The 24,895-nt window shown below is 53.4% G+C and overlaps 1 protein-coding gene across 6 annotated transcripts in view; it reads right to left on the bottom strand.

The window, feature by feature from the left end:
- The window catches only part of ARHGEF9 (Cdc42 guanine nucleotide exchange factor 9), a 201,356-nt gene extending 179,532 nt beyond the window's left edge, over window positions 1-21,824 (bottom strand). For 5 of the 6 annotated variants that reach the window (XM_038123210.1, XM_038123208.1, XM_038123209.1 and 2 more), the window contains exon 1: window positions 21,694-21,823. The gene's annotated coding sequence lies outside the window, so the exon portion shown is untranslated. Of the gene's footprint in view, window positions 1-21,693 lie in introns of all 6 variants that reach the window. The other variant, XM_038123213.1, reaches the window with a different exon arrangement.
- Window positions 21,825-24,895: the final 3,071 nt, after the last annotated feature.

Genomic DNA, 24,895 nt, shown 5'->3' with positions numbered 1-24,895 from the left:
TGGTTGGGACATAATAGTCGTCCTTCCTTCTCATACTTATCCCAGGCTCCTGTGGGGCCTTCACAAGGCCACGGTTCCTGTCAGGAGAACCTGCTCCCCTGTGGGGCCTCCACTCGTTACAATTTTTGCTAGAAATCAGCTCCACAGGCTACAATTCCTACCAGGAACATCCCCCTTCTCCTGTGTGGAGCCTCCAGAGGTCCCACTCCTGCCTTGTGGAGCCATCACAGGTCTCACTCCCATCAGGAGAACCTGCTTCTGTGAGGGGCCTGCACAGGCCACAGCTCCTTCCAGGGATCACCCCCCTGTTCAGCACCTCATCCTCACCATCTTCACCAACCTCAGTGCCCACAGACCTGCTTCTCACCTTTTGTTATCCCCCGCTTCACTCCTCTTGGCCATTTTTGCCCTTTTTTAACCATGTGAGGGGCTGCTGGCTCTGCTCTGGGCTGCAGTGGAGACACTGGTGGCACTGCCTGCGCCCAACACACCCCACAGTGACACAGCCTAAATGGGCACTGCCAAATACACCCCACAGTGACACAGCCTAAATGGGCACTGCCAAATACACCCCACAGTGACACAGCATCACTGGATACAGCCAAATACACCCTACAGTGACACAGCATCACTGGATACAGCCAAATACACCCCACAGTGACACAGCCTATATAGGCACTGCCAAATACACCCCACAGTGACACAGCCATATAGGCACTGCCAAATACACCCCACAGCTGCACAGCATCACTGGATACAGCCAAGCACACCCTACAATTACACACCCTAAATGCCCACTGTCAGATACACCCCACAGCTCCCCAGCCCAGCCACCACTGCCACACACCCCGTGAGTCCCCCAGCACAGTGGGTACCTCCAGTCACACCCAGCACCCAGCTCAAGCACAGTGCTGATGCTCCACACGCTGCCCCGCTCTGCTCTGGCTGTCTCTTTACTCAGCCTCCAGCACCCACCACCATGGAGGTTTTAGACAGAACCTCCTTCCCCAGGCACTTTTGGGCCTCAGCACAACCTGCCTCCATTTAAACCCTGCAGCAGAAATTCATGCTGGAGCTGTGTTGCCATGGGTCCCTGCAGAGACCACAGAAGCTTTTGTTCCCAAAAAACCAAGGGTTGAGCAGGACAGTTCCTCCATCTGGTGCCTGAGGAAGAGACCAGCTCCTCATTTCTCAGGCTGTTGCTTTGGGATGTGAGTTATTCCCAGACATTCCTGCTGTAACTTAAAGACTAACACATTGGAATGGGTTGGAAGGAGTGGTGGGGGAAAAAAAAAAGAGCACTTCAGTCGTTTCAAGTCGTGCAGCCAACTGGCAGCAAAAGACAGAAATCACAAACGGCCCTCTTTTTTTGTTTTCTCTTTCCAGTTTAATGTTTTATTGTTTTTGGCTGGGTGGATCCTGCATGAGGAAAGAAGATTCAAAGGGAAGGGGCTTGCCTGTGAAGTCTTTGGAGGGATGCTAGCACAGAGGAGACAGGCTGTTCCTCATGTGGCAGGCAAAAGACAGCCCATAACAAGGGACAGATCCTGCACAGCCCTCCCCAGAGAAGCAACAGAATCCAGAATCACAAGGCACATGGATGGATTTAAAATTATATAAGGAGGGGTTGTATTATTTTTTTAAGCAGCTTTAAAGCAGATGTAAATTAGAGCTGCCACCATGAAGCCAGACCCGAGCACTCTAAGCAGAGAGGAGACCCATCCTGTGACCAGTGTTTGGTTCCTGCTCTCCACCTCCCCTTCCACCACAGCCTCACCTGAACCTCTCCTCATCTTCAAAACCACCCTGTTGGTGTTTGAATTCCCCCAGTCACACCTGCAGGACTGCACACACTGATGCCTTGAGAGGCTCCTAGAGCAGAGGCTGGACAGGGTTAAAGGAACAGAGTAGGGATTTACTGAAAGGCCTTCACAGGATCCACCTTGGGCAGTGCAAGAGCCCAACCAGGGCTACACCCAAGATGGACGAGGGTCACGAGTTTTCACACTTTTATAAGTGTTGGTCCATTTCCATACTGGGGTTCATTGTCCAATTCCAGCTCCAGGTGATGCAGCCCCATCCTCTCAGTTTGCTCTCCTCAATTCTCTGTTGTTTGCACTTTTTGGGCCTGAAGCTGCAGCAGCGTCCTTGGTTCTGGGGCTGGAAAAGGATTGTTTTGTCTGACTGAACTGTGAGGAGAGCTTGCTAACTCTTTATATGAAGTTCAGAGTTATGAACTAATGCAGCACAGAATCTGGAAAACAGGAAAACTAAAACTTCAAGCATCAAAACCACAGGCTGACCTTGGCAGGAGCCTACTCCCAGCACAGCTTCCCTCAGCGCCCACAGGCCAGCACTGCCCCTAAGCCAGCTCCAGCCCCAGGACTGGCACTGCCTCACCCAGAGCAAACCTCCCACCACCAAGGCAAATTTCAGCAATATTCCTTCAGTGTTCCCTGAGCAGGAGCCAAAATCTGCTCTGCTGCACTGCCGAATGCAGCATCCACCACTCTGCAAACACCTGCAGCAGCTGCCTGGGGCAGCCTGTGCTTCCCACCAGCCAAGCAGGGCAAAGGTGGCTTTACCAACCAAACCACAGGGCCTTGGGGGGATTTAGGCCCATCATGACAAAACAAAATTTGAATATGGAGGAAAGCAGCCCTGAGAGTGTCTGATGAACCATTGCTCACCTTTCTAGGGTGCAGGGGAAAGAGGTTTTGAAGAAACGCTTTGGGAACAGCTATTAGTCAGAAAACTACACCACTCATCAACCACATGTTTATTTTTCCCCTCCTTGAGCTGCAGTTGCAGATGTCAGGTCATAGCAAGTCACCACCCAGCAGCTGAGCTGGGACTACCATCACTTAAAGAGGGCTTTAACCACACCATTATCTTCTGCCTCTTCCACTGCCCACAGATTACTGAGCCTAAGGAGGGTGGCTCAGCCAGGTTTGGAGACCAAAGGCTCGTGTGTTTGCTCTCCAAAACACACCGAATCTCACCTGGAGGGGAAGATGGTTTTCTAAAACTCCAGCTATCAACCAAACACTGCCAACAGCTCCAGTGTACAGGGGCTGTGTGGGTCCCTGCCTTGCCCTGCTCTTCATTCTGAAAATTCACTTTCCTTTTCCAGGTCACCGAGGGGGATGAATAAGCTGAGATTAATAAAACCTCCAACCAAGGGCACCAGGTGTGTTACACAAACATCTGTATCTACAGCCATGACTCCCCCTCCAAATTCTTTCCATATTTTTTGCGTTATCCCAATCTCTAAGAAAGAAATAGGTGCTCTGTATCTCACTTGTGGTTGCACAACATTCCCTTGGCAACAGGCTCTTCCTGCACGATACAGGTGGGAGTAAGAGCAATTTTGCTCCTTTTCAGTGTGATTTAGCAGACAGCCAGCAGAAATAACAGCACAGGTCCAGGGAACGCCCACTAAAGTTGACTGTTCTCATAGACTTAAAGGACACTGAATCAGGCCCAAGCAATCAGGGCTGTCACAAGCCACCCCTCAGGGAGTGACACTTTCCAGGGGCAATCTCCTGCTGCTGAGCTGCCCTACACAAGTTATCCACAAGCAGAGCAAAACCAGGCTGTTTAACCAGGCTAAACCACGACACCAGGTCCAAAGGCAGCAGGGTAGCATGACCCACTAGAAAGGAAGCCTCAGTTAGGAAATTAGGATTAGCCTGATCCAGGCTGAGTTTTCTCAAGAGACCCTAATGATGGAAAGAAACTGCTCATTTAACAGCACACAGCTCAGGCTGTTTGCCAGGCAGGCACCACACAATTCCTGAAATCTTCTTTAGATCTCTGCAGGTTTTGGACAACAAGCAGAAGTAACTTTTTCAAAAAATATATTTAGTGCTCTGAAGCACTAGAAGGGCACTGGCACAGGATGCCCAGTGAAGCTGTGGCTGCCCCTGGATCCCTGGAAGTGTCCAAGGCCAAGCTAGACTGGGCTTGGAGCAGCCTGGGATAGGGGAAGGTGTCCCTGCCCATGGCACAGGTGGAAAAAGATGGCTTCAAAGGTTCCTTCCAATCCAAACTACTCTGTGATTCCAGGATCCCTTGGTGCTGCGGGATTCTGGAGCATGCATATTCCAGGTTCCAGGCAATTGGTAAATCCTTTCTATCAAGTGACCCGAAAGAACTATTTTGACTGGGGCCCTGAGAAACAACAAACCTTTGAAAGGAACAAAGAGGAAATTGGCGGTGGGGTTGCCCTTGGGGCAGCCTAGACAGGATCACGTGCCAGACATTGCGCTCTCCTCCACAGAGCCGCTGGCTCAAAGCACCTGGAGAGACCCAAGGTCGTCCTGGAGGTTTTGGAGCCAGAGGCAGAGAGGGTCTGAGGCTCACTGCCTTCCGTGTGCAAAGGAGAAGCTGGGGGGTTCAAACCATGTCAGAACAGTCAGTAGAAAAGCCCAGCTCCTCCTGGCACTGTGACAACCTGCGCTGTGCTGGATGTTCCAAGGACAGGATCTGCACTCACTGTGGAGCACTGACTCCATGCCATCCTCCAAGGCTCTCCATCCCTCTCCTCTCACCTCTCAGCAGTGCTACATTTGCTTCCAAACCCAGTGTCCCCCCCAGCAGCACAGGGCTGGAGCGAAAGGCTCGGAGCCGGCGCAGCCCAGGCGCCGACAGCCTCACCAGGCGCTGCCAGAGCTGGAATGCACCGAGGGCCCCCAGGGACACGATCTTCCACTCGGCTCTTCCTCTGCAGGATCCAAAATAACAAACAAGAAGGAGCCTTTGGCCATTGTTTTTCGGGGAAGGGGGGTGACAGGGAGAGGGCACGCGGCGCAGCCTGCCAGAAGGCATGGCTGAGCTAAGGAAGTCCTGCCTGGGCTTCGCTGTATCCGCTCCTCTCCAGGAGGGGCGGGGGGAGGCAGGAAGGAGAGAAAATAGAGAACAAATGATCATATAACCCTTGAGAGAAACCTGTCTGCTCTCGGAGAGCGTATTTAGCCCAAGCATGCAGCGCCTCTTGCTATACAAAAGAAAAAGAGGAAAGAAAACCCCGCCAGTTCTTCCGTTACCATGTTCTACCACTGAAAAAAAAAAATGGGAGGAAACAGATGTTAAGCTCTCCAGCATCAGGAAATTATCTCTTTCATGGGGGTACAGTTACTTCAATGTATTTAAGTCAAACAAATAGGGAGAGAATCGTGACTTCTCCCCCTTTCTGTTTATGTCTCCACAGACATTTCAGACTTGCTGGGTGCTGCATCCAAGGACCGAGGGCAGAGCTGTATTTGTTCACAAAGCACACGCTGAGGATGTAGTCTGACGATGAAGTCCCTGCCCACCTGGCAGATCCCCACTCCATAAACCAATGCAGCCCCTACAAAAATCCAGCATCCTCTGTTTCTGGGTCAAGGAGGACGGTGTGCTGCTGGGCCCCGGCCAGGCATGGCAGCACTGCAGCTTGATTGTTCATTTATTTCAATCGAGGTGGAAGGAGAGACCTGGGTGAAACATCTGCAAAAGGGATCTCCAGGCCATCAGCGAGCGCAGTTACGACTTTCCGGCACTGGGCTCCCCAGGGAGCGTGGGGCCCGTGCCCATAGGAAGCGACCAGAGAATTAAACCAGCACTTCACATGCTCTGCAAAATCCCTTCCACAGGAAGCTAAACCCCTCCATTAGGAGCAGGGGACAGACAGAGGAGCAGTCTGAATCCCTTGCCAGTCAGGAGTGGACAGACATTATCAAAACACTGAGTTTTAGAATCACAGGATCATTAAGGTTGGATAAAACCTCCAAGATTGATTCCAACCATCAACCCAGCACCACCACCACCACACTGACCACTAAACCATGTCCTCAGGTGTCACATCCACACACTCTTTTAGTATTTCCAGGGCTGGTGACTTCACCACTTGCCAGTGGCCCTGCAGCAATGGTCTGCTCCATCACTGAGGACAGACTAGCAGACAAGATAACCCCAGGCAAACACGACACATTCCCTGTGGCAGCAGCATCTGCCCCACATGGTTTGCACCGGTTTAAGCCAAAGCTTTTACAGTCCTGGATCTGCATTTGTGCTCCTGCTAATTCAATCTTCACCAGGCAGACGGATGGATGCACAGACTGATAGCTCCAGCCCTGTATTTATAAGGACGGAACTCAAAACTTCAGGCTGAGTAAATCAGTTCACTCATGTATAATTTAAACATTACTTCCTTCCCATTTCAGGGAGCTTTAGAGTTTGTGAGATGGCCAAACACAATGAAATTAGAGCAGGAGACTCATTTTGCCTGCGGCCAAGCGAGAGAGAGAGCTGCTCCACTGCATCTGTCAGACAAACTGGGCCGGGGCTGGTGCTGCCAGGCAGGGAGCAGCTCACTGCAAACACCACAGCTCCACACTGGAGATGGGCTAGCACTGCAGGGAGGTGCCAGGCAGCTGAACAGGGCACCAGCCCTGGCCTCTGCAGGACATGGAGCACTAAAACCTTACACCAAGCCAAGACCAGCTTTACACACTCAGGGAGGGAGAAAGCCAGCACCCAGCTCCTTGTGCGAAGCTGAGCAGAAGCTCCAGATAAAAACACAGAGATCTGAAATCCCTGGAATACAACTGGAAAGAAACAATGAACATAATAGATGAGCTCTTGCTGAAAGTGGATTTCAGACCAAGCCTCTCACAAAGCCCACACATCTCTGGCACTGCATCTGCACTACATGTTCCTCCAGATCCACACTGCAGATCCAGGAACTGCAGGTGCACCCTACACATCTTCCCTTTTTTGCAATTCTAAATTCTTCTGCTCTACAGAAAATAAACCTGAGGTGAGTCCTGAAGGGATCCAAACGGATCCTTCTGGTACTGACAGGATGGACAGGGACCCCCAGGAAAAGGAGGGAGCCTGAAGAAGGAGTCACCTGCCAGCACAAGGTTGTTTTGATGCACAATAGCTGATTCCCCAACCTCTCCAGCTATTTGGCACCAACTGTCACCATTCTAATACCAAAATATCTGCCATTTTATGTAGATATTTAAGCCGTTCAGTAGTCAGTTGAAAGTAGTTAATTACATGTAAGAACATTTAATTACTATCCAGTAGCAGCTGTAGGTACTTTAATACCATAGTGATGAGCCAAAACACAATGGAACAGGCAGATTCGGGGTCTACACCCATCCACACCCCATTAATGTCAGCTGAACAACACTGAACCACTGGCTGCCATCGTTTGGGAAGCAACAACTTCGTGGTGCTTGTGACATTACTCTGCATTCCCAATTAGTCAGTTTGGTAGAGATGCTCCAGGAACTTCACAGCTGTGACATTTCTTAAAAATCCTTGCCTTCTCCACAAATCCCTGAGCAAGACAGCACAGTCTGAACATCACAGCAGAAATCAGTAGCCAGCGTTTAATTGTTTATATCTCGAGACAAAGATAGTGTCTAAATAATTGTCTATTGTATCCCAGAGACAGCACAGGAAAGCTCTTCCCCTTGCCGGGAGCCTGCAGGTCACACATGCTTCTGCCATAACATTTGCTATAAATAATCCTCGCTGGGCTCAGCTAGGTACAGACCAAGGCAGCACTGTGCTCCTATCGGTTTCAGCCATTAGCCCTCCCCAGAGAGTGCATATCCTACCCTATTGTTCCTGCTCAAATGTTTGAAAGAATTATTTTTTCCTTGCTCCTTTTGTTTGGGGAGTTTATTTATATTTCCTCTTTGACATGGAATTACTACAAGAAGAAAGGAGTGCCACCTTACACGGCACCCGCCGATGCCAGCGCTGAGATGAGCGGAGGGTCACGTTTGGAGGACACTGCCATAGTTACAGACCTCCCAGTCTGGAATTCTGTGCTAATGTAGGTTCAGCACAATTCAGATCAGGATTAGAAACAAAGAGCTGGGTGCCAACACCAGCCCCAAATTCACAAGCAGAGACTCGGAGCACAGGCAGCAACCCGTTCTGCTCAAACATTTACAGGGATTATTTCAGCAGGTTACTCAGCAACTCCCTGATGTGGCCCTGGTGATGTCAAAGAACACCCTACCTCTACTTCACTGTCTCACTTCCAGCCCTATTTCTACCTCCAAACAGATCCCAAGTGACCTGTCCCTCTCAGGCAGCTGCATGGGTGGAATTTACCCTTGTCCTCCTTTCCCCTTTTCCTCAGAGCAGCTGAACACAACCACACAAGCACATGGCCAGGCAGGGACTGCTTGGCTCTCAACTCCCCAAGCACCTCATTCCCTCATGGGAAAACCCACCCAATCCGGCACAGCCTTTTGAGTACAAGGTGAGGTATCTCCCTGGCCTGCTTTGAAATTGGTGACAAGTTTCACTTTAGAGCCCCAGGTATCAAGTGCACAAGTGTCTTTGCCCGCAGCAGCAAACAATTCCTTGAAGAGTCTTCTGCACCGTTTTTCCATAAAATCAATCCAGTTTCTGGCTGTTGGAAGGTGTGATGTCCCAAACAGGCCAATGACACCTGCTGTGCCTCTGTCCACTGCAGCACTCTGGGATGTCCAGCTCAGGAAGGTCAGTGGCCTTGCACCAAATTGCCTTTAGGCACATGAAAAAACCGCTCTGGTCTTTCTAGAAAACCACAGTGACTGCCATGTGCCTGCCATGTGCTCTCAGGCTGGGGTTTTTCACCCCAGAAAGGCACATTTAGGGGTCACACAGAGAACTTTTAGTAGTTTGACACCTGCCTGTACCTTACTTTTCCCTCACAAGGTTGATGCAGAACACTCCAAAGTCACAAGGTGCCTCCTAGACAGGCTGACACCTTTCTGCTGCTTTCCTCCTCAACGGCAACAACCAAAACTCACTCTTATCTGTGTCCAGAGGCACTGCACACCAGCCAGCAGCACACACTGAGCCCAGGCTGGCACATAGCCATGCCCTGCGGGAGCTACGGGTGGGTGGGTGGGTGATGCCTTGGTGGGAATGCTGCTGGCACTGAGTTATCCTGAATTTGTGCAGCCCAGCTGTTCCTCATCTTCTAACCTGTGGCTTCAAATCCACAGTTCACCAAGGCCAGCCCTCCAGGACCATCCCACAGGGACACTAAAGCAGCTGAGGGGAAGGGACGGGAGCACAGCCCCTGCTGGCCCTGCCCGTGTCCCCAGCGTGGCTGTGCCCTGCCAAAGGGGCTGGCAGCCCCCCTTGCTCACCCTCCAGGGCCTGCTCGAGCCAGCCACACTCCAGCCACACAGGGAGCCAACACTGCACCCCATTAGCATCACTGCTGATGAGCTTCTCACCTCCTGCTCCAAGGATGGGGCTGTGCAGGCACAGGTGGCCACACAGCTGTGTCTCCTCTGCCTGCCCACCCTGCTCTCCCCAAGGGTGCTCACCCCCTTTTATTAGGGATCAAAACTCAGCAGAGCACGAGCAGGTAAAGGTTCCTTTTGTCCCGTTTATGGACCAAACCCTGAATCTTTCTACAAGGAGCTGGGGGTTGGGTTCTGAGTATTATGTCACCCTTTTCTGTATATTCTGTAGTCTCCCCAATTACTCCTTTTCAACAGCAAACAAATTTATTGCCATGTGTGGCAAAGGTCTGTGCAAAAGCCACAAGCAGGGGAGGACAGAACCAGTCAACCTGAAAGTGCCCATCCCCTCTGGGGTGCAGATCCAAGGATGAGCCCAGCACACCTGCAGCTTCACCCAGGCTTTAAAACACAAATAGTCTGGGAACACGTGCTGGCAATATGTAGTTTCTGCAGGAAATTGCACAGCGTGGATATCCAAACATCGCCACCAAGCAAAAAACAACATCTTCATTTGCCAGCTCATGTCACACAAACCTAAATTCTTTATAGGAGACAGTGTTCAGCCAATGCTGAGCAGCAGTGATACACTTCCACAGCTCTGGAACGCCCTGGGGCCCCACAGCAGCCAGGCACGAGGCTGCAAATCCTTAGAAAAGACAAGGATATGAGTTCTGCAAGGATGTGCACCCTGTGGAGGGTGCAGCGAGCCAGGGCACCCCAGCTCGTTGTTTCCAACCCTGCTCAGCTGCTGCAGGAACTCCTACGCAGGCTCCACGTGCCTGCACAGGCAGGGCAGCACCAGCCCCAGCTCCCAGGAGCTCCCCAGCACTGCCAGCATCCACAAAACCTGCTCAGCTCTGCGTGCCCCTCCAGAGTTGTGCCTTTCTTGTGGCTGGAGCACCAGGGCAAAACCCCCTTGGTTTCCAGGCCACGTGCTGGATCTTTGCTTCGTGCTGACACATTTCCTTCCCGTAGTAAAATCACCTCCCATCCATAGGCTACAGCACAGCCTGGAAACCCAAAGCTTTAAGGAGCCAGTCCTTCCTGCCCGTGCCCCTGGAGAAGCATCAGAAGTGCATTCTGAGCTGTGGTCATAGCCAACCCTGTAGCACATGAGCTGCAAAATGCCTCAGGACATCAGGGTGAAGGCAGCAAATATTCTGACAGGTGACTGGTCCCAGTGACAGCACCTTCCCAAAACAACTGTGATTCACAGCTCACGTCAGCAGTGTGGAAAAAGTGACCCCTTCTTCCTTCAGAGGAAACAACAGACATGCTTCAAGAAAAAAAAAAAAAAAAGTTAAAGAATAAGGGCTTGTCCAGCAGAAAACCTAAGCGAAATTCAATTCCCACAGAAGCAGAGGGATCTTCCATTGACTTTAATCCCCCTTTTTCTTGTCTGTCCTTAATTCCCTCTCCCTCCTCCCCACAGGAGCAGGCAGAGTGTCAGCCCAGCAGTGGCACTTGCAGAACAGCTGCTGTTTCACAACTACCTGCAGCAAGAAAATCAAGAAACCTGACAGAGCATGCCAGAAATAATCTCCCTGAAAGACAGAGCAGCTGGGAAGGGCTACAAGGAGCCATCCCTGGCACAGGGCAGGTGGGTGCCTCAGTCCTGCCTATGGACACTGAAACACAGGGCAGGCAGTGACCCTCTGCCCCACAGCCCCCAGGGGTGACAGGACAGGTCCAGCAGGGCAGGAAGGAGGCAGGAATGAAGTTCCCAATGAAAATCAGTGAAACCCACTGAAATCTCTGGGACCCTCATGTCCAAGGCATCACCTTTGTTTCATGTGTTCCAGCCCTGGCAGAAGCCTGTGCTGAACTTCCCTCCCAGGCTGCCTTTCCATCGGGGGTACGAGCAGAGAAGGAGCAAAGAATGAGATAAATTAATCCAGCCCCTCATCTGGGAGCTGGGTAATATAGTGATTTTTGAGGGTTGTCCTGTGCAGGGCCAGGAGTGATCCTTGTGGGTCCCTTCCAACTCAGGAACACAAAGTTCTGACCCATCTCTACAGCAATGCAGCTCCACAGCCACCAGAACAAACCCAACTGATATTTATCCAGCTAAAAATGAGGTGTCCCCACTCCTCCACAATTAGAAATCACAATTTAAGCCATGTGAGGCTGAACCCCAACCCTCTACCACTAGCAAAAGAGCAGATTAACAGCAGGCTCGGAAGGGTTCTTGGCTGGACTCTGCAGAAGATCCTGTCCCAGACTGCTGCTTCTCTAGAAACCCTCCTGCACGCTCAGGAAATGCTCCCAGACACCCCTAAGCCTGCCCCCTCCCAGTGATGCCTTGTGAAGGCTGCCCTAGAGCAGAGGCTGGACAGAGCTAAAGAATGAAGCAGGGATTTATTAAAAGGCCTCAATGGATCCACCTTGGGCAGCACAAGAGCCCAGCCAGGGCTGCACCCAAGAGGAACCAAAATGGTCCCAAAATCCCCGACCGCTCACGGGGTCTCTCCCTTGGATCAGTTCTGCTCCATTTGCACCTTGCAGTTCATTGTCCAATCCCAGCTTTAGCCCAGGCACTCCCATCCTGCTTGTTTTTCTCTCCTCAGCCCACACTGTTTGTGCTCTTGGGCTGAGATTTGGATCATTTGTCCTTGGTCCCCAGCTGGAGAAGGAATTGTTGTCTCCCTGCTCTGTGCAGAGAGACATCCTCTCACCATCCCCTAATATGAAGCCCAGACCCACACACTAAAGCAGCACAGAATCTGAAAAACATAAAAGCTGAAACCTGAGGCATCACCAGAGGGAAAGCTGTACCTTAAACACCAAAATCAGATTTCCCACTGACACTTGCCAATGCGTATTTACGTGCCTAAACTAAACTCAAATTAGGGATCTCAATATTCCTTCTTGCCATGTGTTATCCCCATTCAGCAGAGGGGACAGAAAGAACCAGGGAAGGTCCTCCAACACCACCTAAATCCACAGCTCCTTCCTGCTTCCAGCCAAAGGTGCACCTCCTTTTGTGTGTTTAAGGGAAGATGGGCAATGCTTTGCATCTTCTGAGGGGTGCCTCAAGGAGCATCCAGCAATCAATCCACGGTCCACGGAGTTGTCCTGCAGCATTCTGCACTAAAGCTCTTCCCAAAAAAAACATTTCTTCTTTTTTGACTGTCTTAATTAACACATGCTGTAGCTGTAAATAAAGGTGACACTCTCCAGGAATCAAAGCAAGGTGCCTGGAAAGATTACAGAGCAATTATCACACACAACATTCCAGCCTGAAATCACAGGAATGGACTCCCTGTATTCCCTACAGACATTTTTTGTGGCATTGCCCTCATTCTTTATGGGTGCAGAACCCACTGATCACAGAGGAGCTTTAAGGACTATGAACATGCCAGCCTGGATCCTGTAACTTCCACATAACCTGCTGCTTCCTCCTGGCTCGGGACAAGGGCAAACCCTTCAGAGCAAAGAGGCAAGAACTTCATTAAGGAGCAATTATGGAATAATCTATGTCTTGGAGAAAACTGCTTCTAGCTGTGTCAAACGTGGGCTGGTTATGTAATTTATTTACTTCCACTTCATACAAATATTTCTACCTAATGCAACTCATTATCTTTACAAAAGTTTAAATACTTGGCTTTAATTATTATTATGGCAAGAAGTCACAGGGACCAATTACAGACCAGAGAGAGGCCACAGAGGAGTTCCTGCCCTTGGAAAATTACTCCAAGGCACTGCTGCTGCATCCCACAATGAGAAAATACCAACCCCTGAAGGGTCAGAAGCGAAGATTTGGCTCTTGCTGCAGCAGACCCCTTCTGCAGGATCCCTGTTTGCAAGCACCAACTGATTCACACAGTTCCCAGCATCAGACGTGGCCAGAGGCTCCTGTGGACAGCCCAGCTGAAGAGTGCAGCTCTGGCAGAATCCTTGTGGCTCAAAAGTCTGCATTCACAAGGGGCTTTTGTGGCCCCCATTTCCCTTGCCCTCCACACCTGAGGTGCTGGGACAGCTCTGCCACCCTGAGCAGAGGGGCAGCACCTCACCCCATGACTAACTGCCTTTTTTCCTGTTTTTGCTTCCTCCAGCAGCCTCTCTCAGGAACAGCAGAGCAGCCTGCTCAGCCCCGATTGTTCAGCAGCGGCCAGAGCCCTCCCAGCTCCGTTTGCCACCGGGAAACCCGGAATTATTCCTTTATCTTGGGCCACCACAGCTGATCCAGCACTGCCTGGCACAGGCCCACGCTGCAGCCCTCCAAACCTTCCAGAGGAAGGTGTTCCTGCCCATCCAGGACATGGAACAAGATGTTCTTTAAGGTCCCTTCCAACGCAAACCATTCTAGGATTCTGTATTTCTGGTGGCTCTGCTTTATACTCAGTTTGTTCACTCAAAACAAATTAAGAACCAAGCAGAAGGGGGTTTAAGATCCACCCCCATTCCCACTGGAATATTTCAGGTCTGGCCTTAAAAATCAGCCTTTGCAGGAATGGAAATAAAATGGTGTCATAAGAGAAACCATCAGCTGAAGGCACCAGGCTGAGACCTGGGATGGTCCCACAACTCCAATCCAGATCCAGACACAGCCTCACATTGTCTCAGCTCTCATTTTAACACAAGCCTTGTCTCCACGGTCTTTGCCCTTCATTAACCACCGCCACGAGCAACTGAAGAGATAATTCATAGGAAATATCACCCAAAATGAACCAGATCCATCTGGCTGTGGAGAGACCCCACACAGACTACACTCAGACATTCCTTAAATCATTTAACTAAATCTAACTCTGAAATTTAACTGAAAGACTGAGGAAAAGTCACCCTGGGAACTGCTGCTCAAAGCTCCCAGCTCAGAGGAGCAGAGCCCCTGGGAGAAACCAGGTCCCTGCAAAAGGTTCTTATCACTTCTCTAAAACTGGAGCAGCAATAACAGGAAGAAATTGTTTTGGCAGGACTTACACCACATAAAGTCAACTCATCAGCCAGTGGTGTGTGAAATCTCCCTGGAAAACACAGAGAGAGAGAGAGAGAGAGAAAGCACAGGGTGCAGAGAGCATCCCCAAGCTCAGCTGGGCTCCCAGGCACCCATGCTAGCCCTGCTCAGCATTCCCACACCATGGGGTCTCACCCAGACCACAGGGACACACTCACCCTGGTGCCACCACCCTCACCATGGGGCCACACTCACCCTGCTGCCATCACCCTCACCATGGGGTCACCCTCACCCTGCTGCCACCACCCACACCATGGGGACACGCTCACCCTGCTGCCACCACCCACACCATGGGGACACGCTCACCCTGCTGCCACCACCCACACCATGGGGACACGCTCACCCTGCTGCCACCACCCACACCATGGGGTCACCCTCACCCTGCTGCCACCACCCTCACCATGGGGCCATGCTCACCCTGCTGCCACCACCCTCACCATAGGGCCATGCTCACCCTGCTGCCATCACCCTCACCATGGGGTCACCCTCACCCTGCTGCCACCACCCACACCATGGGGACACGCTCACCCTGCTGCCACCACCCTCACCATGGGGCCACCCTCACCCTGCTGCCATCACCCTCACCATGGGGACACGCTCACCCTGCTGCCACCACCCTCACCATGGGGCCACCCTCACCCTGCTGCCATCACCCTCACCATGGGGCCACCCTCACCCTGCTGCCATCACCCTCACCATGGGGCCACCCTCACCCTGCTGCCATCACCCTCACCATGGGGCCATTCCACTCCGTGGAATGCCAGGACATCACCCTGAGCCCTGCTGCTTGTCCCAGCTTTCCCCATTATCCCTAAGTGGATGCTCCCAGGGTGACAGCAGAGGGACACGGGGTGTGCTGCTCTCCCAGCTGCCAGAGCCTTTCCCAGTTCCAGTACACAGGCTGGAAGTCCAGTTTAGGATGTGCCCTGCACCCAGGAACGTTGTCCAGCTCCCTACAGGGCAAAGGAGGGATGGGAAGATGGTAACAGACCCCGGGGTTGCCTGATGGGAAGCGTCCTTCCAGGGCGAACCCAACACCTCTCACTGCCCAAAGACCCGGTGAATGCTCTCCTCCTCCTCCTCCTCCTCTCGCTCTCAGCTGCAGAGCCGAGCTCAGGCAGGGCCCTGGTGCCATCCCTGCCCCAGCCTGGCTGAAGGAGGCTGGAGGGTGCTGTGGTGGAGCCCAGCTGCCCAGCAAAGCTCCTCTCCGGAGGATCTGCGGGCCAGCAGGACGTGTGACCTCCCCCTGCAGCGACACAGCTCCCGTGCGGGGCAGCCGATCACACCGTGCCCTTGTTCCCTCACACAATGGGCACTCCTCACAGCCACGAGTGACACGGGGCAGCTTTAAACTGATTAATGGCTCTCTCAAACAAGCCCCGAGTGTGCGGGAGGCCCTGGCAGACAATGCCAGCCCAGTGGCAGCAGGACGGCATCAGCTGGTGCCCTGTACCAGCGTGAGAGCAGCAGCAGCAGCAGATGAGCTGCAGCCACTGCCAGCGTGGCTTGTTCAGCTGAGGGACACAGGACAGCTGCTGCCAGGCTCCCCGTCCCTCTGCCAGGCACGTGGCAGCACGGGCACGGCACAGAGGCCGCTCGGGTCCCTTTCTGTGCCAGCTCAGCCACCCTGCTCCACAAACCCAGCACAGCCTCCCCCTGCGCAGCCTGCCCAGGGCTCTACCGGGGCAGGGGCTCAGGAAAAAGCCCTGGGAACCTCTAAGCTGAATTCTGCCTGGTGTGCAGCAGGGCAGGAATGTCACATTTCAGATTCTCTGGGTCTGGATTGCAGGCACTTGAGGAGGTAGTTCATGTTCACACTCAGGTGTTTATTATTTCTTATCAGTGAAACAGCCTCACAACCATGAGTTCTGCAGCTTTTCATTAGCAAGGCACAAAATGGCTTACTATCTCTTGTTACAAGGCCTTTTAAGACTAAACTCTCCAATTAAGAACTCACACCTGGGTTATTTCCCCTTTTAATCCAATAACTGATCCCAAAGAGCCCACAATGTGGATTTTTCCACTCAATTACAAAATGCCACCCAAACCCATGGAGGAAGAAGCAGCATGAAGAAGAAACCCAGGACGACACCCTGTGCCCTCCATCTTGCTTCCATCCACAACACACTAAAAATCCCAAAACCTAAATTTCTCACTCAGTGATACACCTACACTGCTCTCTATAATCTACTTCACACTTCAGTGGATTCTAGTCTTTCTCCACGAATGAGGGTCAAAGTCAGTGCTCCCCTGGGGGCCAGGGCACCCCAGAGCAGACACAGAAATATTCCCGGTGCCCTGGGTTTCCACAGTCAGAAGTGCAGCTTTGCTCTTCACACCCGCCCTGGTTTGGTGCCTTCCCTCTTTTGGGATGGCGGCCAAAAGGGAAAGAAAAACCCACAGAGGATGAGCAGCCGTCCCTGCACAGCCCAGACAACAAAGCTTTGGGATCCTCCTGCTCCTGCCGGCAGCCAAAACATCCCAGGGAGCCTGAAAGGAGCTGTGGCTCACACGGGTGAGTGAGGAGCAGCCTCTGCAGCCCGCAGAGCCCAGCCTGGGAAAGGCAGCTATCACTGCCAACCATCTAAGCCACAAGGATTAGTGCAGGGGGAAAGGCAAAGCGAAAGCAAACACGGGCACAGCAGCTCACTCCAACACCCGATAAGAACCGAGGCACGGCCAGGTGAACAGGCCCTGGTCACGCCACGAGGCTGTGGCAGGTGAAAACAGGGCTGCCACGTGCTCTGCCTGCCCACACACACCCTGAGAGCCAGGCCACGGTGCTGCCATCTCCAAGGCAGCGCTTGGTGGGTTCTGCATCCCCCAGCCCCTGATTTTACATCCCTCAGGGTGCACCTGCTCCACAAGGTGTCCACCACACACCATCCCCAGACAGGAGCGGGCTGAGCAGCAAAATGCTGCCAACTGCAACAAAGGACTGCGCCCTGCTTAATCCTCACTCCAAGTGTTCCTCAACGCCGAGGTTTCCCATGGAAAACCAGAGGGGCGGGCTTGGTCAGAAACGCAGGGATCTGGGCTAAGCACGAACCCTGCACAAACCCAGCTCAGAGCTTTGCGCTCCTCCTGCAGCCCCGGCTACCCCACCACATCCTTTCAGCACAGTGAGACACTGGAGGATGTGAGCAAGCCCGAATCCTGCCCTTGCCCCAAACAATAGGCTCTGCAATAATGGTGCAACCAGAATTTCCTGTGCGGCAGCGCGCGCCAGCTCCCGGGAGGAAACACCCTGGGAAAGCTCTGCCACGGGAACACGGTGTCAGGGCAGCTCCTCCAAGCTCCTGCCCGTGCTGGGATGCTCCTGTGGCAACAGGGAAAGCACCACAACCGAGCCCAGGCTGGGAAGAAGGGAAAAAACCACACCGGTGGCTTGGAACAGGAGCCATCCAGGCCAGGAATGGCTGGGGATAATCCATTACCGCAGCAGCCTCTTGCAACATCTGGACCTAGCTTTTCTCTCACAGATGTTTTATATCCTGGAGTGCTTGGGAAAGCAGCACAGAGCGGGCTGGGGTTTGGGAGGCTCATGGAAATCTCTCCATCTCTCCTGGAAAGATGGCACAGGTGCAGCAAGGACAGAGCTGCTGATGGCATCGGGCACCAGAGGCTGCAACTGCAGCCAAAATGCTCCAGTGTTGGAGCTTCTGTCTGGAATGAGGGATCAGCACCAACCCTGAGAAAAGCCAAGGACAAGCTCCTATAGCAAAGCAGGAACGGTGGATGATCCCAGGCTAGAGCAGAAGAGTGCAAGGAGTGACCTGAGAAGGAAGGAGGGGCAGAGCCAAGGTGTGATGAGCTGGCCACAGCCACCACTCTCCATCACCCTGCACCACCAAGGGGAAGAAAGGGAAGAAACTGGGAGAGAAGTCAAGCCTGGGAAGAAGGGAGGAGTAGCAGCAAGGTGTTTTTAAGATTTGGTTTTATTTCTGCACACCTTCCCCATCACCCCAGGAAGCCCATCCCTCTGGATGTGCAGAGAGATCAGCATTTACTGCAGAAGGAAAAAGCTCAGGAAATGGGTGATGGCACCTGAGCCTGGTTTAGCACGATCCTAAACCATTGGGGATGCTCCAGCACCTCCGTGAGACCTCCTGGAACGAACACGGCGCCGAAATTCAATCCCTTCCTGCTGGATTTAGCACACACACTGTAAGCAGTTGGCACATGGAAGAGGGAACCAGGGAAACGGAAACAAGGTTTTCACCCCATTTCTTCCATCAGCTCCCCTAATTTGCCTCTGCCTTGTTCTCCCCAGGGCTGAAGGGAGGACGAGGTTCCGACCCACGCAGCAGCTCCCACCAGCCAAGGCTGTGGGCAGCCTTTAAAATCTCCCTGCACCTGCAGCAGGTAAATGCTGAAGGGCAGAAAAAGCCAAGCCTCGATACCAGGATTAAGGAGGGCTCTGGGTTTGGGATGGGGATAGAAGAGGTGAGGACAGAGCTAGTGAGGCTGGAAAGCACACACTGCCTGGGAGCCCAAATCCAACACACACTCCCCACAAAAACCAACCCCCAGAGCCCAGCACAGCTCCTGGTGTGCCACAGAGGAGGACTGGCTTTACTGGGCAGGACTGGTCAGGATCAGCAACGGGCAGTTCAGCACCACCTTCCAACAGAGGGAACATAGAGCTGTGGGCTCCACAGCCTCCTCCCAGAGAGGAAAAGCAGAGAAACCTCATGCAAGAACACCAGAGCTCTCAGAGCTCAACCTACAGCAAGAAACAATTACTGGGAGATAACTGGAGAAACATTTTTTAAGAGTTTCCTCAGGGAAAAAAAAAAATCCAAGGCTACTCCACAGTTTCTTATTTTACCAACTACTTGGAGCCAGCAGGCTGCAGTGGGACTCGGAGCTGGCCTCCTTGCACTCAGCCCTCAGCCCTAAATGACCCAAAATTCATTTGTTAGTGTTTATTTGCACAAGAATTTTCCCCAAAACTCCACAGTTCCCAGACACGCACTGCTGCCTAGTGCTCCAGCTGAGAGCTGAGCTCACCCTGGCCATCTCCCCACCACCAAAATCCTTTGTGCTGTTTGCAAAATGCCCCCTTCTGGCAAATTCCAACTCAGGTTTTCAGGGCAGACCGTGCAGATGAAGAAAACTCCAATAAATCTGTCATTTAACGGAAAATTAATACTGTGTCCTAATGTCAGCACCAACCCAGAAATAACCTCCTTCCCACAGCTATTGCGTGCTGGGTGCAAGAAGGCCAAATGCAACAAACTTTTCATAAAGAACACCCCACAAAAATCCGAGTTGGTGACGCTGATGCCCTGACACAAGGCTGGCAGGGGGCCACGGGGCAGCACACGTGATGACATCCCCGGCTAGTGGTGCCAGCAGGAACCTGGCCCATGGAGGGGCGGGAGTAGGAGCTGCTCCCACCCATCCTGAGGCAGAGGAATTTTATTAAATCAGCTGATATCAGTGCAAAAACTGGGGAAGTCTTTGGGATCACCAGACACAAATACAGCAGCAGGAATATAGGCAGAAGTCAGACATTGCTCCAAGTGTCACTGGGCTCCAGTAATCAACTATGGGGTTTTCAGCTCCCCAACTCACATCTGGGATGTTCCAGACTATTGCTGAGGCTTAGTAAAGTAAATGCAAAAGCAAACCCATTCTCGAACTTCACCTAGAAGTTTCAGAGGAGACTGCAAGCTGGAGAGAACAAAAACTCACTGGACAGGACGGCTGAGAGCAATCAGCACTCAGGAAAAGGAGCGGTAACAGCGGGCAGGAGCCTCCGGTGCTTGGGAGCCAGGACGGGAAGAAATAACCTTTAAAACAGGTGTGGGATGCACCACAAAGGAAATCAACTTGTTGCACCCGTGGCTATTAGTTCAAGCGTAGTTTCCAGAGTCATCTTTCCCAAGCAGACCTTTCTGCAGCACTTCCAGCTGAATTTATCAGGAGGCTCCTCCAAGGAGGGGATGCATTTTCCCTCCCCTTGTGATGATGCACCTGCCTCTTCCTCCTCCCCACCAGCGGCTTCTTCCCTTGGACCATCCCCTTACACCTGTGCCAGTGATGGCACCACCCCGAGCTCCTGGGAGTCCCACCTGGACAAGCTCCTGAGCTCTGGGACAGCTCCTAGAGCAGCAGGAGAGCAAGGCAGCGAGGTCACTGTCACCCCTCTGAAGGACAGAGCCCTCCCTGAGGCCACAGTGGGCACCTCAGTGTCACACAGGGAGACTCAGGGTGGCTCTGAGCCCGTAACTTCCCTGGATGCCAAGGAGGAGTGGCAGCACCGTGTCCCCTCTCCACCCAACACTAACACCCCGTCAGGTCTCCTTGCAATGCACAGAAATAAGATTAATTCCAGGAAAACGAGGTGGCACAGCAGAAATTCAGCACTCCCAGTCCCTGTCTGGTCAATGAGGCACCAAAAGCCACTGGAATGAGCACTGGAGCAGGGCACCCAAACCCTCTGGGCAGGAGCTCCAGCAAAGCATCCACCTGCTCCAGCAATTACTGCAACAGACCTAAATTTGGCAATTTTTCGTTCCCCAAAGCCAGTCAGAGGCGATACCAGGCAGGGAGCGAGCAGCATTCCGTAAATACTTGATTCGAACAGTTACAGCAGGTTTGGATGGGGCAGAGCGAGGGTTTGATCAGCTGTAAGCAGCCAGCCCGTGGGGCCAGCGCTGTCCCGGGCACCGCAGCCGGTCCCGCCGAGGCACGGAGCTGGTGCCGGGATCTGTCGTCACTCGGGGAAGGAGTCGTGCCTTGTTTTATAACAAAACCCGAGGGAGGAGCAGGGAGGTGATATCAGCCATTAATCCCCGCATTTTGAAATCTCTCATCTCATAAACGTTCAGGTGTAAAACCAACCCACCAAGGTGGAGGTGGGAACAGGAGCCTTCCAGCCAGGCTCTGCGAACACCCGAGTGAAACTTTATCTCTGTCAGCTTCCCCAAGACCACTAAAAGCAGTATTAAGAGAACGCTCCCAAGCATGGAACTCCCACCAGAGCCCACAGAAATGCTCCCCTGGACTCAAACGCGCCCCGAATCCCCGTGGGCGAGCAGTGACCCAGCTCCTCGGGAGCTCACCCGGGTGCAAACCCGGCTCAAAACCCGGCTCAAAGCGCTCAGTTCTGACACACGCGGCGGAAAATGAACCCAGTCCCGGGCCCGCGGCAGGAACTGCCCCGCTCAGCTTCGAGCTGGTGCTTCCTCAGCAGCTCCAACACAGCCAAAAAACCCCAACAAAGAAAACCTTCCCACGTGATGTTCTATAAAAAAGGGAGGTTTTGCGAAACTAATCCGAACTTCGCGGCTTTGTGACCATTTCGGGGGACAGGAGGGTTTGTCCTGCAGGTACCTGCGCGGAGGTGGCAGGGATTTACGGGGGCCGAGCACAAAGAGGAGCGATGCGACGCTTCACTCTCACCGAAGCGGCGGCACCGGGGGAGCCGCAGGCGGGGACGGGGGTCGGGGGTCGCGGTGCCAGCCCCGCTCTTACCTCGCTCACCGCATGGCCTCGGCGCCGCACGCTCACGCGGTCCCGGCGATCAGGGCAAAACCGTGCGCTGGCGTCGGGAAGTTGAAATGTTTTTTTTAAAAAAAATCTTAAAAAATAATAAAAAAAAAAGTTTTAAAACACCAGAAAGAATAACAAAATGAAAAGTTTCAAAGCGCCCGAAGATGCGAGCTCCTGAGAGGGACTCGAGTTGGAAAGCAAAAGCAGAGAGCAGCCCCGCTCCGGGAGCCGCTCCCGCCGCCCTCCCGGCGCACCGGGCGCTCCCCGCCGGCCCCGGCCCGGGAGCCCCGGCAGGGCCGGCGGAGCGCTCAGGGGGCGGCGGCGCGGCCCCCCCCGAGCCGGGCTCGGGCCGTCCCCGGCGCCCGCCCGCGGGCAGCGGGGTTCGGGGGGCGGCCGCCGGGGCCCGGCGCGGGCCGCGCTGCTCCGCGCATCCCCCGCAGCCCCGTCCCGTCGGGGCCCGCCCGGCGCCGCCGCCGCTGCGCGCACACGGCACCGACGGCGAGCGACGCGAGGCGAAGCGGCCGCTCCGTGCGGGGCCGGCCGCGCTGCGAGCCGCGGGGACCGCTGCGGGATCGCTGCGGGATCGCCGCGGGATCGCCGAGCGCCCGCCCGCCGCCGGGCCCGGCCCCCCGCCCGCCCGGCGCCGCCCCGGCCCGGCCCGGCCCGGCTCGAGTCCCGCCGGAGCTGCTCGGGGCTGGGGGCGATGCCCGCACGCAGCACTCGGGGGTCGCTGTCCCCGCTGTGTCCCCGCTGTGTCCCCGCCGCGTCCCCGCCCCGCTCCGCTCCGGCGAGAGAACAATCGGAGGAAGCGCGGCCGCGGCCCCGGCCCGTCCCACGCAGCCCCGGCACCCCGGCCCCGCAGGCCGGGCACTGAGGGGCCCCGCGCTCGGCCCCCAAAAGGCGCCCGGGGGCTGGAACCAGATCATCCCCAAGGTCCCTTCCATAGTGACAAGAGGACACCTTGCCTTGCCTCAGACACTCAGAGCACCCAACACAGGTTCTTCCATCACTACTGAGCTGCCCACACGGCAGGAATTAAATTTACCTCGATTTTATCCAGGGTTCTGATTCCCGAATGGAGTTGCTCTAAGTCCATTATCTTCTTTCAAGGTTCTCCTGTTCCCTGTCTCGGGGAGGAAGATCCCTTCTTTCCCCTACAGGGAGAGGAGACCTTCTATCCAGCCACAAACCCACCTGGGCAAACCCAGCTCGTTTGGGCCTGGCCGGGTGCTTCAAATCACTGCTCGAAACCAGAAACACCTGGAGAACATTACCAGCGCTCCCCACAGAAGCATGGAACCATGGAGGCTGGAAAAGCCCTCTCAGACCATCGAGTGCAACATTCCCCCAGCACTGCCAAGGCCACCACTCGCCCGTGTCCCCAAATGCCCCATCCACACATTTTTTGAACACTGAAAGCTTAAAATGAGAATTTTCCCACCCTAACCATGCATCCCCCTCTCCATAAATCCCTGCAAACCCAGGCCTGCTCTCCACCCATGTTCCCACATGGATAAATAGAAGATCACACATATAAAAGAATTGCTTTGAAGAAACTGCCTTTATAACATTAAAAAATATTACAGGGAAATGAAATAATTATTTGGACAAGGCTTAGTGGATTTAATTGCTGCTTTTCCATCACGGGTAATTGGTGTTTTAAGTGATGTTAGCAGTGTTTCCCATGGAGAGGCAGGTGTGTGCCACAGAATGAGGCTGTTGTTAATAGGATAACCACAATTAAGTGTAATTGGGAGCATCATATCAATCACTCCTTGGAGCAGCACGCGTGCAGGGTATTCCACCTGCTTTTCTGATGGTCTCAATGATGCATCAAAGCCAAAGAAAATACTTGAAACTCACCAGGGGCAGCAAGAAACTCCTTAACTTTCTGTGCCATTGGCCCACTGATGGGGAATTAGTCTGAGGGGCAAACTTCCATCCCAGTTCCTGCCAGGACCCAGCATCTGATGGTGCAGCGTCCTGGCAGGGCAGAGTTTGAGGCTGAGGTGAGTCCCAAGGAGAGCTCAGCCCTGCTGGTGCCACACAGGGGTCACATCCAGCCCCCTCCACATCCCATAAACACCTGGCACCACGGGGAGCACCCACAGAGCTGCTGTCCTGCGGATCAGACACCTGGGACTGGGGAAACAGGGGCTCTGCTCCAAACTGAGCTTAATATTCCCACTTGGAACATCATTAAGTGGTGTCATGTCCTGTTTTCCTCCTCAGGGCAAGCAGCTAAAAGTTCCCTTTTCCAGGAAAGCTGAGAATCCAAGGGGTCACACAACTGCCTAAGCTGGGCTTCAAGAAAACCTTCATATGCATTAAAAAAAAGAAAGAAAGAAAAAGAAAAATCACAATTAGCACAAAATCCAGGGGCAGCAACACTGGCATGCCCAAATGGCTGAGGGGAACACCTCACAACCCCCAGCCCTTTTTTCCCCTAAACCCCAGCTTTGATGATGTATCAAAGGTGAAATTTTAAACGTGACCCAGCAGACAGGGCCACAGCCCTTGGGGTGGCCTCCCCAGCCACTGTCTCTGCCTCCCTCCTCACCTCTCCCCCAGCAGACATTTTGCTTCCAGAGCCATCCAAGGACATAACCCCCCAGGGCCATAGCTCCTGAAATATCTCTGAAGTGCAAAAAACACAAAACAAGAGTGATAAGGAATTAGCAGCCTCTTGGAAACCCAAACAACATTTCTGCAGTGATGGAGGAGTCAGAAAATGTGATTAAATGTGATTAAGACACCCCCACCACTTCCTGCTGGGGTGCCTGGCAGGAGCTCAGCCCTACAGAACTGCAGCTGCCTTGGCCAGGAGACCTCGGCCTTCTGCAGGGGCTCAGATTCACTGCTGGGTCGGGCCAGGAGTGGGTCACAAAACACCCAGGTTGATAAAAATGGGTCTTGATAAGCTTCTCCTGGTAGGTAGCCAGGGTAGGGACCCACAGTGTCACCCCATCCCATAAGCTGCAGTCCCTGCCACTCTCAACTCGCTCTCACACCTCTCCATATGTGGTGTGTGCCCTGAAATCCATGGAAACACAAGCTCAGGGACTCCTTAATCCTCACTTTTAGTTCAGACCAGGTGCTGCAGGCTCCTTTCCCTGACCAGAAGGGCTCAGAACTTCCATACTCCCAATATATTCCTTAGCTTTTACCTTTATTAAGTCCCAGC

Source organism: Motacilla alba, chromosome 4A, assembly GCF_015832195.1.
Source record: "Motacilla alba alba isolate MOTALB_02 chromosome 4A, Motacilla_alba_V1.0_pri, whole genome shotgun sequence".
Classification (NCBI taxonomy): Eukaryota; Metazoa; Chordata; class Aves; order Passeriformes; family Motacillidae; genus Motacilla; species Motacilla alba.
Note: the sequence above shows the minus strand (reverse complement) of the source record. Positions and strands in the feature narration are given on the sequence as shown.